Source organism: Physella acuta, unplaced genomic scaffold (assembly GCF_028476545.2).
Source record: "Physella acuta isolate Inbredline_101_S28 unplaced genomic scaffold, ASM2847654v3 ptg000179l, whole genome shotgun sequence".
Taxonomy (NCBI): Eukaryota; Metazoa; Mollusca; class Gastropoda; family Physidae; genus Physella; species Physella acuta.
The window spans coordinates 129632-148469 of NW_026731698.1; the positions used below are offsets into that span (position 1 = coordinate 129632).

At 38.1% G+C, this 18838-nt stretch overlaps 1 protein-coding gene and 1 long non-coding RNA gene across 2 annotated transcripts in view; one reads left to right on the forward strand and one right to left on the reverse strand.

The window, feature by feature from the left end:
- LOC131936528 (protein SON) overlaps positions 1 to 18838 on the reverse strand; it is a 104149-nt gene that overhangs the window by 34572 nt on the left and 50739 nt on the right. The gene's annotated exons all lie outside the window — the stretch shown is intronic.
- Positions 6270 to 14910, forward strand: LOC131936532 (uncharacterized). The gene is made up of 3 exons (XR_009386070.1): positions 6270 to 6361; positions 6561 to 6689; positions 14763 to 14910. It is a non-coding gene; the product is annotated as an uncharacterized LOC131936532 (long non-coding RNA).

The following is an 18838-nucleotide window of genomic DNA, read 5'->3' on the forward strand; positions in this document are numbered from 1 at the left end:
AATGTATTTAAGAAAAATGCCTAAAGCCAGAAGTAGAAAATTAATTTAAAAAATAAGATAAATGTAGTAGGTAAACACCCACGTAAGGCAGAGATAAACGTAACGTAACGTAACGTTTCCCTTTCAAACCTGACGGTCTATGGGGCAAGTGAAGTAGAGTTCACTTGTTTCTGTAACCTCGGCATATGAAGAGATAGTGTGGTCAGCACTATGCCCAGCCGCCTTTACTTTCCCTAACGTGAGTTAGGTACCCATCAGAGTTGGGTGGACTCTGGGACGGTCTACTGACTTGAACCCGGATTCGAACTCGAGACTTACGGGTTAGCAGTCCAGTTAGCAGTCCAGCTCTCTACCGCTAGACCACTCCGTCCCATAAGGCAGAGATAAAAACTATAGATAAATTCAACAGCAAATTTGAGGGGAGGGGGTTGTAGGCTGAGATGTGACGTCATTTTAGGGGGGGTCGGTTTTTTGTGACGACGTGTGACGGAGGGAAGGGGGGATGTACAAATATTTTTAAAAAGCATGACGTCATTTACGGATGACCCTTTGTATAAAAAAATATACTTAAGGCAACACATACACAAAATGTGTATTAAATCTGATCATAGCCTTATGGGTTATTAGTGTTATTATTTTACTATCAGTTGTATTGTATTCACGGTAGAGGGGTGGCTTAGACCCCCTACCGGTTGAAATATATATATATATATATATATATATATATATATATATATATATATATATATATATATATATATATATATATATATATATATATATATATATATATATATATATATTGTAACCCGACACTAATATAATTTTACCGTTGACAACCTGGTCTTCCAGGATTGGGGCTTGAGCAAAATGTCAGCAACATTATATTTTGTAAAAAAACAAGTCGCTATAAAAACGCAGTCAGAGAAAAATATAGGCAGCTCGGACCTGGGGAAAAAATAGATCTGCCTATAGAAAATGTATGCAGCTGGGTGGTAAAAGCCAGTATATATTGGTAAATACCAGGTTGACGACATTTTTTCCGCAATGTCCACCATCAATATTGGATCTTGGAATGTCAGTACCATGTATGAAGCTGCAAAAGCAATCCAAGTAGCTGCAGAAATGAGACGCTATAAATAGCTATCCTGGGGTATCAGCGAGCCAAAGTTGACTTGCCCAAAAAAAAAAAAAAAAACTAATAACAGGAGAGCTACTGCTGCTCCCAGGTTACGAGGAGGAAAATGTGACACATACTCAAGAAGTCGCATTCATGCAACCAAGCACAAAGGGCTCTCATTGGGTGGATCATAACAGCCGCCCCCTTTAAAACTAAAATAAGACGTATGAACATGGACATAATACAGGCCTACGCCCCAACAAATGACAGCAAAGAAGAGGACTAAAATGAGTTCTACAATATGCTAAAGACCATTATCCAGAATCGTCCAAAAGAGTAATCCTTATACTCATGGATGACTTAAATGCTAAGATTGGAAGCGAAAAAAGAGGATATGAAGACATTATGGGACAGCAGGGCTTAGTTGAGATGGAGAAAGATTATCTGACTTCTTCAGATGTTGACGTAAATAGGTGTTTAGTTTTTTCCTTTTCCTCCTATTAAATACAAAAATATATGTTTAATACTTTGCAGTTTTTGTTTGGTAATGCAAATACATGTATATAAACCAAGCGCTTACAATATAGGGTCTACTTCATACTAAAACGTTCAAAATATACTTATTTTTTCAACACTTTCTGGGCTCTACTTTTAGCATTTAGGCCAAGTAAAGATGTTGCCGAAATTTTTCGGATTTATAGCATAGCAAGGTGCACATGGCATATTATTGAATTTTCGTGGACGTCCACGAGGGGGGAGGGGGGGGGGGGGGGGGGCTCGCGCGACGCGTGTAGAAGGGGGTTTGGGGAGGAAAGTGGTCTAAAATTCAAAATTTTGTGTACGTCATAAATGGATGACCCTTATGGCAGGTTTCACTATTCCTGTTCCTGCTGGCACTTGACTGGCTTATGAAAATATCATCTGAGAAAAAGTGAAACGGTATACAGTGGACAATAAGGAACCAGCTGGATGACTGACAGACGAAGGCCTAAAATAATTGGATAAATTCACCTACCCTGGAAGTATTGTTTATGTAAGCCCTGCTGGGGGGGGGGGGGGGGGAATAACTAAAATCTACCCTTCTAGGCTTATCTAACTACCGTCCGGTCAGTGCAAGTCCGGCTGAACCCAGACTGGTTAATAACCTTAACCTTAGCCTAAATAAAAACAAAAAAACATTTAACAATTAATCAAATTTATTAACTGGAACCAATCAAAATAGAGAAAAATAATAGATAAAATAAACTACAGACACTAAACAAAACAATATACACAAAACACGACGAAACAAAACTCAATGGGACAAAACACGACTAAACAAAACACAACGGGACAAAACACGACTAAACAAAACAGACTTTAACGTGACAAAACAATATACACAAAACAATATACACAAACACCCAGCCAAGTTGCACAAGCAACATCACTGCAAGCACGAGGTGCCCACACATAAACTGATTCGATCTACATTTCGCCTCGGGTCAAAAAGAAAGAAATTATCCGAGCGGTCAGTTTTTATACTGACCGCTTCGGGCGGAAGGAGAATCCCCGTAGCCGCTGTCCAGTGGACCATTCACTCACAGATTCGTACCCAATAAAATAATACAAAATAAATAATCCATTCACCCGCTCACATTGATAACATTGACAGACAAAGCCCTAGAAGAATTGGATAGATTCACCTACCCTGGAAGTATTGTTGATAACATTGGCAGACAAAGCCCTAGAAGAATTTGATAGATTCACCTACCCTGAAAGTATTGTTGATAACATTGACAGACAAAGCCCTAGAAGAATTGGATAGATTCACCTACCCTGGAAGTATTGTTGATAACATTGGCAGACAAAGCCCTAGAAGAATTTGATAGATTCACCTACCCTGAAAGTATTGTTGATAACATTGACAGACAAAGCCCTAGAAGAATTGGATAGATTCACCTACCCTGAAAGTATTGTTGATAACATTGACAGACAAAGCCCTAGAAGAATTTGATAGATTCACCTACCCTGAAAGTATTGTTGATAACATTGACAGCAGGGGCGGAACTACAGTGCCGCCAGACCCCGCAATGCGGGGGGGGGGGGGGGGGGGGGCACGCCATTTAGGGGCCCACGACCGACCCTAATAGTTTTATTATAGTTTAAAAAATCTAATTTTCTTGCAATTTTTGACTTGATGTTTGTTTTGTAAAACGATAACCATAGCTGCGGTTTGATTATCTTTATTCTATAGACCCTATCCCCACGCTCTTGTATATTCTTTTTCCCTTTCTTTTTAAACCACTGTGAAAGCCAAGTCCTCTCTCTTCTACAATTAAACTTAACAAAGAGCAGCAAACGTTCAAACCACTTCCATGACTTATTTCCCTTTTTTAAATAGTCATATTCGGGTGCTAATAAGCTCCTTTTAATAGATTTGTACTAAACAAATTAAAAAGCAATTACTTCTCTTACTAAATATTTTCTCATAAAGTACCTACTAAAGAATGACCTTATATAAAAAGAAAATGTATTTAAAATTAATAATATAAATACAAAAAAACAAAAATAATCATAACACGAGACACCATTACTTCTACAAAGATTTCATGTTTTATATTCTTTTGGCAATATTTGTTAAGTGAACCCAAGCAGATAAAATGAAACTGATGTTTTTCTCAAAATACACTAATGCACTTACACACATGACATGATGTAATAATTTGTTTGAATTTTAAGAAACCCCATTTTTTATCAAACCCCGAACAGGCCAGCAATGAGTATCCTATGCTCTGTTCGTATTTTATGTTTATATATATATATATATATAAATATATATATATATATATATATATATATATATATATATATATATATATATATATATATATATATATATATAGGGGGGCCTAAAAATTTTTTTTTGCGGGGTGGCCATTTTTTTCTAGTTCCGCCACTGATTGACAGACAAAGCCCTAGAAGAATTGGATAGATTCACCTACCCTCGAAGTATTGTTGATAACATTGACAGACAAAGCCCTAGAAGAATTGGATAGATTCACCTACCCTCGAAGTATTGTTGATAACATTGACAGACAAAGGGCAGACATAATAATAGGACGGACAAGGCAAGAGCATTCTTTAACCAACTAAAACATGTTTGGAGATCTGGAGATTTAAGTTTTAACCCTTGAAATAAAAATCTAGGTCTTCAACACACTGGTAAAACCAGTTTTATTTTCTGGAGCTGAGACATGGAGAATGACTTCAACAAATAAGAAGAAAATACAATAATTTATAACACAAACCTCAGAAAGATCCTTTAATTTCGCAGGCCTAAAACCATCAGAAATGAGGTACTATGGCAACGGACAAATCAACTGCAGCTAAAGAATAGATCATCCAGAGAAAATGGAAATGGTTTGACCACACACTCAGGAAGTCCGTGTCCAGCATAACAAGACAGGCCCTCAACTTGAATTCACAGGGCAAAAGGAAAAGAGGCAGACCAAGAAAGACCTGACCTGGAAGAAGACACCAAGAAAATTGGATTCACCTGGGGACAGTTGGAGAGACTAGCACAGGGCAGAGACGCCTGGAAAGTTCTCGTCAGTTTCCTTTGTCCCAGGAGGGGCGACAGGCAAACCTAACCTAGTTTTAAAAGAAGTTTTTAACGTTGGAATAGACGGGTAACATGATTATTATGTTTAAGCTATGCTATGAAATCCCGCGAACTCTAACATTAGAAAACATAATAATTAGAAAAAATAATTAGCTTAATTGAATACTTTTTAAATTTCTGTATAATTTATGCAATACAGTTTTTATGAAAATGCTAATATTTAAAAAAACAACATACTATATCTAAGATGTGGTTGAAACACTTGCTTATTTTCTATTCCAATGAAGTGTATCGACTTCGAATCAGGACAACACCTGTGTTTGAACCTAATAAACGAAGGGCTAACAAGCTGCAACCAGTTTTAATCTGCTTTGATCTTGTTAACTTAAAACCTCAGAAAATTGACCCTTATGTAAATGGACGAAGTAGAGTACAAAATATTTTAGCTTACTGTAGTAAGTGTTAAAAATAAAATAATCACATGTGTTACATAATTTTTACGCCTCGATTAACACAATTAGTTGTTATACTGAAAAACACAAAATAGTTGTAAAAAATATGCGCAAAAAATCAATCGAAAAACTAAGCAAGGAAAAGATAGACAAACAATTTTTCTAAATTCTAACTCTTGTAGGTGAAAAAGAGTGTAGTTTGACAAATTAGATCACGCAAGATAATCTATATAGGTAGGACCGAGATAAAAAAAAAATCGAAAGCTACAGACTACAAAAAAAAAATTAATTCAAAATGCACTAAAATAGTTTTGGCTGCAAGAAAATCATTTACCCGGGCGATCACATTTGCTTAATCCGCTGATAGAGTTCTTTTGATGTTAATCGGCATTTTAAAATTCCACCAGATTGAAGGTAATGTTAATGACGACAAAAAATAATATAAAAGCAAGAGGTCTTAGACTTGAAAGTCGACAGCAGTAACCCAGACTACAACAATACTATTAAAACAACAAGAATATAAAAAAGACGCTCGCCATGAAGATGTTAACGTTTCTGGTCCTGGTAGTCACGAATATTCTTCTCTGTCAAGGTAAACACAAACACAGCTCTAGAGTTTGTTGAGTTGATTTTTTTGGTCAACTATACACATCTCTAGTCTTTTGAGTTGATTGTTGATGTTTTGTTGTCAACTAAACACATACGCATCTCCAGTCTCTTAGGTTGATTGTTGATGTTTTATTGTCAACTAAACACATACACAGCTCTAGTCTGTTGAGTTGTTTGTTGATGTTTTGTCATCGTTGTAGTGGCAATTCATTTCGAACGATGACTAAAGTAGAAAATAAAATAAATATAAAAACCTTTATAAAAACCTTTATTGGATCAAGCTTTGAAATGCACTGGAAATGTAAAAAAATAAAACAACTTCATTTATAAAATCTTTGGTCTCTAAAATATATGTTCTCACAAGCGAACAATGCATTCAAAAGCTTGTTATTATAAAGTTTTATTTATTTGTTTATTTATTATTGGTATACACAACCATACGAGTCAATGTATACAACTTGTGTTTCAGTGGCTGGGGAAGATTATGAGGAGACAGCTTGTCTTGACTGCCAACAGTTGCTGCAAAAACAAAATAAAATCATCAACCAGCTGAGTCAAAAGGTCCGAAATTTGGAGGTAAATCCTATTACATACACTTTCAATTACTATATGATATCAAGAGAATTTGATGGTTCAAGCGTATTAATAAATTCAAATAGGGTTTGATTGGAAGCGTAAGACCATTTTTACATATAATCGATATGCTTAGCAAGCATTGTCTATTTGCTGACTTCCACATCTGACAAACTATGCGAGTGTTTCATGACTGTTTCAGGCCACGCCAAGATCAGGAGCCGAGTGGACACTGGCATTTCGTGGTACAGCTTACATAGGAAAATCTGTTTATGACGCCTATAAGGACGGTACTGGGATCCCAAGTGAGGTGGAACCCGGATGTAAACAGGTGCGTTGACCAGATAATGTTCGCTTGGTAAGGCTAAATATTTAAGGCTAGAACTTTTCTACTACATTGCTCTTTACGGCGATGCTGAATAGAAGCTGAAGTTTTTAATATTGTAAAAAATATCTTAATTTCAACCAACCACTAAGGGTTTAATCAATGCAAGTCAAAACTTGTCTTGAGGTTGCAAACATTAAAAAAACAATGAGTGTTATGGGTCTTGTAACGTTTACCTATCTATCAGCCAGATAGATGGTGAACGTCCCCGGATTCTTTTTTCGGGGTCGTATGCAAATGACTTACAGCCTAAGTGGATGAACACTAACACAACAACACACTAGGGCTCGAATTCGACGTCTAGGGAACACTAGTGATACTATTGAAATTAACACTCATCCAATCTGCATACAACCTTTAATAAGCGAACACAGTTGTGGCAGAACACAAGTTTAAACTAGATAAAATATTTAATTTATAAAATATCAAAACCCAACTTACAAAATGTAAGAAAAAACACTATCACAGATTTCAACACTGTAAAAACTAGCCACAGGCCACACAACACTGCTATAGCTTCAAGAATCACTTGGCGACAAGTAATTTTATATTAGAAGACTAAAACAACTTAAGAAAGCAAAGCACACACAGGACTTAAGTTCTCTCACGTTCAAATGGTCAGAATCTATAGCCGGACAATATGGACGGCTTGATCAAGGTAGACTGCCTGATCAAGGTAAACTGCCACGTGTGTCCTGTGTGCGGTGCAGTTAAAGACTTCTGCCACAGGGGAGGTCATCCTCAACTCATGTAGCCATTGGTTGGGAGGGTCATATGATCAGAATCATTCAATCAGATCTTAATGGAAAATTTCTACGTCTTAGACACCCTTGGTAAGACAGTGGAAAAACCCCAGGAGTTACACCATCACTCCCTATAAGGTATTATACAATGTCAAAATAAAAATGGAACCTGACTCGACCTAAGTAGGTCACATCCCCTCCCTTTTTGGAAGTGACAGATAGGTTCCACAAAAGCATACATAAGGAACCAATCTGGCAATGAAATAAAAATAAAAAAAAATGTTTTACAAATGTAGGCAATCAAAATCATAATTCCAGATGACAATATCCCTAAACATAAAAGGGAAGTAACTCAAACTTTTACAATTGGTGAAAGGGGAGTAACCCTTCAAAAGGTAATTATACATCAAAATCCCTCAAAAAAGGGTATTACAATATTTCCATGTGGATATTAAAAGTGGTAAACCCGCCAGGGTAAGACCTTTATTTCAATGACTAGCTACAATATCAACTGAGTCATATGAGACATATTATTATAAAAGATTACATATAATCAAAAACCACCTTTAATTAAGGTTCACCTGAAAATAAACAAAATATTCAACAGGATTGGAATTTTGAAAAATTCAAAACTCAAACCACTCATCTACATGTGAAAACACAACACCTGTGTATGGTCTCAATGAACCACAAAACATGTCACATGATCAATGTGTGCAATAAGATTTTACATCCTTGACAAACAATCAGCCACAACATTATCACTACCCTTAATGTGTGAAATTTCCAGATTAAAATTTTGGAAATATAAACACCATCTCAATATTCTTTGATTTGTCTGTCCTAACTTAGAGGTAAATTTCAGGGGATCATGGTCAGAAAACACTCTGACTGGATTGGTTGAAGAAGAGACATAGACTTCAAAATGTTGTAATGACAAAACCAAAGCTAAAGCTTCTTTTTCAATAGTAGAATAATTCTTTTGGTTCTCATTTAACTTCCTGGAAAAAAAGGCAATGGGATGGTCAATTCCCATGTTGTCTTCTTGAAATAGGACTGAACCAATGGCTAAGTTGCTAGCATCAATGGCAAGTTTAAAGGGCTTGCTGAAATCTGGGGCAGCCATAACAGGAGCATTAGATAAAAATGACTTAATGGTTAAAAAAGCTTCTTGACAATTACTTGACCATTCAAACTCAACACCCTTTTTCAATAATGCAGTAAGAGGTTCAGCAATAGCTGAAAAGTTTTGACAGAACCGCCTATAGTAACCAGCCATCCCAAGGAACTTTTTGATTTCTTTACAATTTTTGGGAGGAGGTAACCTTACAATAGCATCTACTTTAGCTTCAATGGGCCGAACTTGGTTCGTTCCCACTTGATAACCCAAATAGGTAATGGAACCTTTACAGAAATTACTTTTATGCAAGTTTACAGTAAAAATTCACTTCAGACAATTTTCTAAAAAGGTTAGTCAACTGAACAATATGTTCTTCAAAAGTATTAGAAAATACAACTATATCATCTATGTAGGCCTCACATTGGTTTATGTCAGCAATGACAGAGTTAATGACCCTCTGGAAAGTTTGACCAGCATTGCGCATACCAAAAGGCATACGTTTGTATCTATAAAAACCATTAGGGGTTACAAAAGCAGATATTTCTTTTGCACGGTCAGATAAGGGGATTTGCCAGTATCCTGAAAGTAAATCAATTTTGGAAATTATCTTAGCCTGACCAACTTTATCAATAACGTCTTCTATTCGAGGTAAAGGATAGGAATCAGCTTTGGTGAGCGCATTTACCTTCCTAAAGTCGGTCACAAACCTGAAAGATCCACCGTCTTTCGGGACTAGGAGACATGGGGAACTCCAGTTGCTGAAACTGGGCTCAATGATATCATTCTTGAGCATATAATCAATTTCATCTTTTATCAAAGCAGCTTTTTCCGGGTTAACTCTATAGGGGTGTTGTTTGATGGGTTTTGCGTCACATACGTCTACATCATGAGGTGGAACCTTCGCTTCTTTGGGGACATCCCCAAAAATAGAGGGAAATGTCTCAAATAACTGAGACAATCTCTGGCTTTCCTCTGTGGACAAATGCATAAGGTGGACATTCAAATTATCTAAAAAGGAAGAATTTACCAATTTTGGGGGTTTCAATTTATCATGTATCACATCATCAGAAACATTTGAACATACAGGTAAGGTAATTTTAGCTGTGGAATGAAAATTGTTACAATTATCATAATACTTTTTCAGTGAGTTAACATGATACACTGTCTGTTTCCTTCTTCTGTCAGGCGTGTTGACAACATAGTTCAAATCACTTAATTTTGAATGCACAGTAAAGGGTCCACAATATCTCAAGGATAACGCATTGTTCAGATTAGGCACTAGCACAAGAACTTTGTCGCCTGGATTGAATGTTCGTTTACAAGAACTCTTATCATACAGTCCTTTCATTCTCACTTGGGCCTTTCTTAAGTTCTTGTGAGCCATTTCGCACACGGCTTTCAGTCGAACGTGAAAATCGTCAAAGTTTTCCACAGGATGATCGCTGGTACCTGTCCACCGTTCGTGTATCAGCTTCAGGGGACCGCGGACAGAATGTCCAAACACAAGTTGAAAAGGAGAGTAGCCTAAAGAGTCCTGGACACAGTCCCTCGCGGCGAAAATAATCCAAGGAACAGTCTCATCCCATTGGGTGTTACTGTTAGCGAACGTTCTTAGCATGGTTTTGAGGGTTTGGTGGAACCTCTCCAGTACGCCTTGAGACTGAGGGTGGTAGGCTGAGCTGGTGATGTGGGTAACGCCTAGCTTGGCTAGTGCTTCCTGAAAATGGTGACTGGTGAAGTTGCTGCCTTGATCTGTTTGCACGATTCTAGGTAATCCAAAGGTAGTGAAGAACCGGGTCATGGCTCTGACTACAGTCTTTGCCTTAATGTTCCGTAAGGGAATCGCCTCGGGAAAACGGGTACTTGAACACATAAAGGTAAGTAGGTACTCGTTGCCCGCCTTGGTTTTAGGCAAGGGACCTACACAGTCCATGACGATTTTTGAAAAGGGTTCTTCTAATACAGGAATCGGACTCAAAGGGGCCTTAGGAATTGTCTGGTTTGGCTTTCCGGCCAACTGACAGTTCGTGCAACTTTTACAGTAACGCGACACATCATTTCTCATTTTGGGCCAAAAGAACAGTTCTTTGATCTTCGCCGTCGTTTTAGTGACTCCTGGGTGCGCTGACATTGGATGGTCATGTGCCAGCTTAAGTATTTCATGCCGATAAGGTGGAGGGACCCACAGCTGGTTTTTACCCAACCATGGTTCGGCTGGTGAGGCATTCACTGGTATAGCGCGACGAAAGAAGAGGCCGTTCTCGGAGAAATATTCCCCATCGTCAGATGATAGAGATTTTTCGACCATTGCCTTGAGTTCCGCGTCGACTTGTTGAGCTTTAATGATGTCTTCCTGAGATATTCTCAGGGGTAAGCCCAGGCTTGTGTTTTCTGGAAGCATAGACTCCAATTTGGGAGTCGACTTTCTTGACGATGATGGTAGGTGTGGTTCAGACGTTGTGTCAGCCAATTGTTTGGTCTGGCTTCTTGTAACCACACATGCAGGATACAGTTCATTATCATTATCAGGAACTGTTGACAAAGGGTCTGAAACCGTACAGGGGTATACTTTGCTTCCCGCAAGGTCATTCCCTAGAAGTAGGTGTACTCCTGGGACAGGAATACTATCTATCACACCTAAAATGACTTCACCTTCGACGAGATGATGTTTCAGAGCAAACTTGTGTAAAGGGACGACAGTTGATTTTGTCCCCACTCCCTGGATAATGGAAATCCTTCCGGTGTTCGTCTCTGGTGTAATGTCCATTGAACTTTTCAAAAGAAGTGAATGTGACGCTCCTGTGTCTCTTAGGACGGTGATATTCCGCTGAGACAACGGATCACCTGGTTTGCTAATGATGGCTTCGGCAATAAAAGATGAAAAGTCAACTTTTCTCGATCCCTCGAGATCGGTAGACTCGGAAGAAACTGGATGGTGGCGAGAACAGTCAAAATGTGACTGCACATAATGTGTGGAGACTTGACTACCTTCTTGCGGACACTTAGGGTTAGAGTCCTTTAGAATTCTAGAGTTCATATTTGAACCGGCTGCTTGAGGGGATAGAGCATAGTGCGCAGACGTACGCACCACCTCTCTGTTATATTGACGACGTTTGTAACAGTCCTTGACAAGATGACCAGGTCTTTTGCAGAACTGGCATACTGCTCGACGATTGAGAGTTGATCTTGGGTTCTCTCTGGACTGTGATGCCTTCACGTATTGGCCAACAGGAGGATTGCTGCCAAAAAGGGGAAGCACGGGGTTGAGGCGGTTTCCTGACACTGGTGGTTTCTTATGCACCAACATATATGTGTCAGCCGACTCAGCAGCCTTCTGGACGTCAATTATCTTGTTATCCAGTATGTGAAGTCGTATGTCTTCAGGCAGGGACGATAGGAATTCTTCCCTTAGGATAAGTGACCTGAGCTTCTCAAACTCAGAAACTTCCTCAGAGTGTAGCCACCTTGAGAATATTTTCTCCTTTTCAAAGAGAAATTCCACATATGATTGAGTGGGTAACTTGCGGAGTGTTCGGAATTTTGTCCGATAGGCCTCGGGCGTCAGTTCGTAGGCCTTCAAAATGGCAGTCTTGACCAAACTATAGTTATTTTGAACGTCGTGAGAGAGTGCCTGGTATGTTTTTGCAGCTTTCCCAGTAAGGACCGAGCTCAATAAAGCAGTAATGGAAGTTTCGGGCCATTCACATGTCTTCGCTAAACTCTCAAATGAGTTAAAGAAAACGACCAAATCTGTTTCATCAAATTTAGGCACTAATTTCCCAAATTTGGCAATTACTTGCCCCACCGACAACTTTTTTGGATCTACCAGAGAAGTGACATCACTAACTTTACCAAACTCTAATTCCAACCTCTTCCTATCTAAAGCAATTCTAACTTCTAACTCCTGTTCTTTTAATGCCTTCTCTAAAGCAACTTTCTCCTCACGGAGTAACACACCAGCCAACAAACTTTCATCAAATACCCCTTCATTAATAAAATGAACAACAATTTTATCTCTCAACACCTCTGACTTCTGCGTAACAGAATAATCCAATTTCAATTCCTTAACAACACTAACCAAAACTTTTCTACTCAACTTCTCTACCTGCTCAAAAGTGGGATTAGCCAAAAAAGATTCCATAACACTAACTTTCAAATCACAACAAGCCTAGGTTCACTAACTTAACACGGTGCGTTAGGCCGTGTACTTGACCTCTTCAATCTAGGACGTGACACGTCTGATTATTGACCTAGATACCTCTATGCTTGCGCGCGTTGTAAGCACACTGCGCTACTGGATAGAAAAACAACTACATCAAACTAAACTTAGTGCTTAACTGATATAACCAACAACTGGAACGACAGATTAAATCCCGGACGAGCCCCCACTTTGTAACGTTTACCTATCTATCAGCCAGATAGATGGTGAACGTCCCCGGATTCTTTTTTCGGGGTCGTATGCAAATGACTTACAGCCTAAGTGGATGAACACTAACACAACAACACACTAGGGCTCGAATTCGACGTCTAGGGAACACTAGTGATACTATTGAAATTAACACTCATCCAATCTGCATACAACCTTTAATAAGCGAACACAGTTGTGGCAGAACACAAGTTTAAACTAGATAAAATATTTAATTTATAAAATATCAAAACCCAACTTACAAAATGTAAGAAAAAACACTATCACAGATTTCAACACTGTAAAAACTAGCCACAGGCCACACAACACTGCTATAGCTTCAAGAATCACTTGGCGACAAGTAATTTTATATTAGAAGACTAAAACAACTTAAGAAAGCAAAGCACACACAGGACTTAAGTTCTCTCACGTTCAAATGGTCAGAATCTATAGCCGGACAATATGGACGGCTTGATCAAGGTAGACTGCCTGATCAAGGTAAACTGCCACGTGTGTCCTGTGTGCGGTGCAGTTAAAGACTTCTGCCACAGGGGAGGTCATCCTCAACTCATGTAGCCATTGGTTGGGAGGGTCATATGATCAGAATCATTCAATCAGATCTTAATGGAAAATTTCTACGTCTTAGACACCCTTGGTAAGACAGTGGAAAAACCCCAGGAGTTACACCATCACTCCCTATAAGGTATTATACAATGTCAAAATAAAAATGGAACCTGACTCGACCTAAGTAGGTCACAGTCTGCCCTAGCGACTTTCGTCTGAACCTGTTTTGTGTAGATTTTAACCAAATTAACCACGCTATTTTGTTCTTGTAACGCACAAAAAGTCACCCACCTCCTAAAATGACGTCATACTTTTGCCGCCATCTTTCCCTCACATAATTTTTTTCCAAAGTGGGTGTACTCAATCTATAGGGCTTTTAAACTAAATAATTTTTTCCTTTCGCATGAAAACGGCTTGTATTAAATTTTAGAAAATATGGTTCAATCTTCGATTCCTGATCATTTTTAAAAACAATAAAACAAATTTACAAAAAAAGCTTTTTAACTGTAAAACAAAATGCCCAAATTCACTCGGCGTGGTCGAGTCGGTAAAAGCTCATGGTTGCTAAACCAAAAAGTCTCGAGTTCGAACCCTCGGGCAGATGAGGCTCGTTAGCTGGTGACAGCCACTCTTCTAGGAGAGATAACTCCAAAATCAAATAACTGCTCCCTTGTAGTTTGTTCTTGGTTGGACAAAGGCTATGGAAACAAATCCAAAAAGAAAAGCAGGCTGAAATCGGAGTCAATGGCCTCAATGGCGCATAAACAGTTGACACGTATCCTTAATTGTGACGGAGGCGTGGTCGAGTCGGCAAAAAAGCTCATGGTTGATAAATTCGAAAAAGTCTCGAGTTCAAACCCTCTGACAGATAAGGCTCGATCCCTTCCAACATTAAAAAATTAAGAACGAAGAGGAAGAAGAAGACTCAAAAAAGTTGTTAAATTTATTAGTGTTACGTGTTACTTTCCTAATCCCTCTCTCATCGCGTCATTCATCGTCACTAAAGTCCGAAGCTCGATTTCCCTAGAGTGTTACGACATTTTTAAAATTACAATTTTCTAGTAAAATTTTACTGACATATTAAAAAAATTGTTATTTTTTTTTTAAATCATCAAGAAAAAAGATTTCTTCCGTATTTCAAATTTCCTAAAGACCACTTATGACTAAAGACGTTTTTACATGCTCAGGTGACCGACCCCCTACCATGTAAGAACCACTACAGAAACTCAGAAGTGTTCGATAATTGGGGAAGAGTTCAGGAAGTCGCTTTCATCCTGTACTCCAACACCAGAAGGTCAAGGAGATTTTGTTTGACGGCACAAAAACAAACTACATGACCTGGTTCGACAAGTCCAGAGTCAAGTTCTCTTCCTGGAATCAGCTAAAGGACACCGAAACCAACATTTTTTCGATTTCAGGCGATATCAGGGTCAATCTAAAGAGGGCATTCTACATCAACAACTTGTATAATGGATGCGAAGATAAAGGCTGGTTCGTCGCGCTTGACATGGCCTACGGTTCTTGTCCATACGAGAAAATAGACAGATTTCCGGTCTTCTTATATGCAAGACATAATCAACCGGAAAACTTCAACAGTGGAGCCCTCGACAAGGCGGACACGATGGCTATCTTTGTCAAGTACTACAGCACACCATAACGTGTCAGATTGAGGCCCGATACTTGGTCAGTTTAAGTAACGCTTTAAGATAAATAAATAAGGGTGGCATTTAGAATGTTTCTATCTATTAATCTCTGTATGGTTTTGCTTGCTAAGTTATATTACTGGCAACAAAATTGTGTACACATGAAAATGCGCAAAAAAAGCAAATTAAAAAATTATACCCACAGAAAATGTATCACAGGACGCTCAACAATTAGACTTACGGCAATGTGTTTCTGTGTTCTTATGCGTGCTTGTTTGCCTCCTGCCGAAGTCTGGTGGGGACCACCACCTTGATTGTCAGTTCCTCACCATCTGTTTCTCTGGTTGAGATGATCTCTCTCCGTCGCTCACCCTCCGCCACAGTGGGTTCTGAACTCGACATCAACTACACATCAACAGGGGCCGCAACCCAATGAATTACAACTTTATTCTTTATTCTTATCCCCCCTGGTAACAATATGTGTTGCAAATATGAATAATTACTTAAAGTTAAGCAAATACAAGCATAATTATAAACAAATATGCCTAGATTAAAATTTCTTAAATGAAATATAATTTGCTGATACCACATGGGCTATTACAATTTTTTTTAGTATTTACTACGAGCCGGCCCGCGGCATAACATACGCCGCTATTTAGTTGTTGCTTTTTCTACTTTTCAGTAATTCATAATTTGTGAATTCGACAGTACCAACGCTGACACTGAAAATATTTCTTTAAAACACTATAAGCAGCTCGTTAAGGACCATAACCCCCCCCCCCCCCTTTCACCCCTCCCCATGTTTAAAATCGTTTCAAACTAAATTATCTGCCCCTAATAGCCGTCACTAAACCCAACTCCACGAAGGTAAACATAGCGTGAACCACAGCTCACTAAGATCATGTAGGGGTGGGGATGGTAGGGACCGCGCTTGCAGCTTGTTTTCTAACGGCTCGCAGAAGATAATTATATATATAGATAGTAAACTCTAAACTACTTATTAAAGACATGGCCTACACTGTCAACATAGCTAAACAAAAGGAAGTAGGTCTAGGGGGGGGGGGCTATTTCATTTACTATTTAAGATTCTAATTATTTATAGGCCCTAGGCCTAAGCCCTAACTAATACTTTAATTCTTTAATAGTGTCTAACTAATACTTTAATAAATAGCCTACTAGTCTAGATCTAGTAACACTACTGAGTACACACCCGAATCCTAAGAAGATCTAAGGCTAAAATAAAATAGGCCTAGATCTAGGCCCTAAATATTATAGTAAATAAATTTAGTTAAAATAGTAGACCTAAATAATAGGCCTAAATACTAAATGCCTAGACCTATACCAGGTCCTTTTTGCAGTTAAACAATCAAAAGTTAAATAAACCGGAAGTGATCTCCCCTAAACTTTCTCGAGTATTCTTATATAAAACAACAGGGGATCAGAGTTTCTTCCAGGCATCTCTTACCCCGCCCCCCCCCCCCCCCCCCGAATATTTTTTACCGCCCCCCCCCCCCGAACAAAATGAAATTTATATAATTTATATAGAAAATATATACTTTTAACAGTGTTCGCCACCCCCCCCCCCCCCGAAGAAAGTCTACCGCCCCCCCCGAAAATTTCAAGTGCCCCCCCCCCCCCCCGGAGAAAAAAGTCTGGAAGAAACACTGCAGGGGATGGGAACTCGGGCTATAGACATGATTTTTAATCCATTTTAAATACTTAAAGTTTTAAAAATAGAATAAATCTCGTAGACAAAAGAATTGCACACCTAGTGAACGCCAAATAAAAAAGTGCATAACAGTGCGCAATATTATTAGTACTTTAAAAATTTACATTAGTTTTTTGATAAATCGGAAGTAGCGTAAATTACTACTTCCGTTCAACGGAAATTACTCAAAATTTAACAGAAGGTAGAGAATTAGGTCTTTTACTTACATGTGAAATTTCATTTATCTATCTGAAATAGTACTCAAGTTATAGGCTTTTGAAAAATTCAAAGTAGGAAAAGTACCACTTCCGGTTATCGGAAATCGCTCAAAAGTTGATACGGATCTACGATTTTGATAAAATACTTATATATGAAATTTCATCAATCTAGCTGTAACGGTACTCAAGTTATCGTGTTTACATACGGACAGACACACACACACACACAGACATACGGACAGAATTGCAAAGCCCAGTTTTTCAGACTGGATTACGCATAAAACCTCTTAATTTTGATAAATCTGGATTGATAATTTTTGCCCGATTAAAATAAGTCCTCTATACTTCGGATGTGAGGAAGGACTGTGGTGTAATACGGTGAAAATTGTTAAAATTTCAAGTGATTTTTGTGCACGATTACAATACTTTCTCTATACTTCGTATATACGAGAAAGTAAAAAGGAAGTAAAATGGGGGAACAAAGCTTAGTGTACAAAATCTGTAGACTACTTTTTATTATACTTTACAATTATATTACAGTACAATACAAAACAAATTTCTTAGAAAAGGAGGACGCGAAAAGATTAAAATAAGTTGCCGAGTTGGGCCTAACACTGAGACCTAGATATCTAGATCTGATTGAAAACACATATCAACACGATATGCATACGTGGTGCGGTTTCATTGTCAGATTGTTAGATCTATTTTTTATGGTGTAAAAATGTAATAACTAAACTACGTTACGTTTTTGTAGCCTAACATCTAGTATTCGACTAACAACCGGAAAATCGGAAAACAACTGTAATAGAGATATTTTAATTTTTAAATTATCTAGACAGATTCTAGATCTAGACTAGTTTTAGAAAGTATTGATGTATATCTCCTATAACAATATCTTCGGGTATATAGTCTTTTAAACTTAGTTAAAATAAACAAAAGCTAAGATACAATTATTTAAAAGTATCCCAGTAGTTTTAACTTGATCTCTTTAATAGAAGAGGTAATAATTATAAGTCTACTAGTAGTATTAGTAGTTGTAATATCAAATTACAAATATGACTATTTAGTATTTAGTAAAATTATTCAGCAGTGTCACACCAAATCGGATGCCATTTGTCCATGGGCGGAGCTACAATGCCGCAAGACCCAATATTGCGAGGGGTGGGGGCAGACCGTTTAGGGGCCCACAGCCGAATATAATTAATTTGTTCATAATTAAAAAATGTAATTTTTGTGCATTTTTGACTGGATAGTTGATTTGTAAATAGAGAACTGTACCAGCGGTTGGATTTTCTTTATTCTATTGTAATCTCTAGACACTAAACACTATCACGCGCTCACATTTGATCAGACACTAGTTAGCGGATGTTACTTTAGTAGCATAATATTAATTAGTTTGATGAATCTTATTCATAAAATAAGGTAAGACTATTTTTATATTATTAGTAAATGAATTAATTGAACCTTTATAATAAACGAGCCGACCCGCAGCGTATCATACGCCGCTATTTAGTTGTTTTATTTTCTACTTTTCAGTAATTCATAATTTGTGAATTCGACAGTACCAATGCTGCCACTGAAAATATTTGCTTTAAAACACTAACCCCCCCTTTCCCCTAACCCTAACCCCGACCCTACACCCCCCCCCGTGAAAGCAGCCTCCTCTTAGTTATTTCTTAGTTACCTCCTGTAAG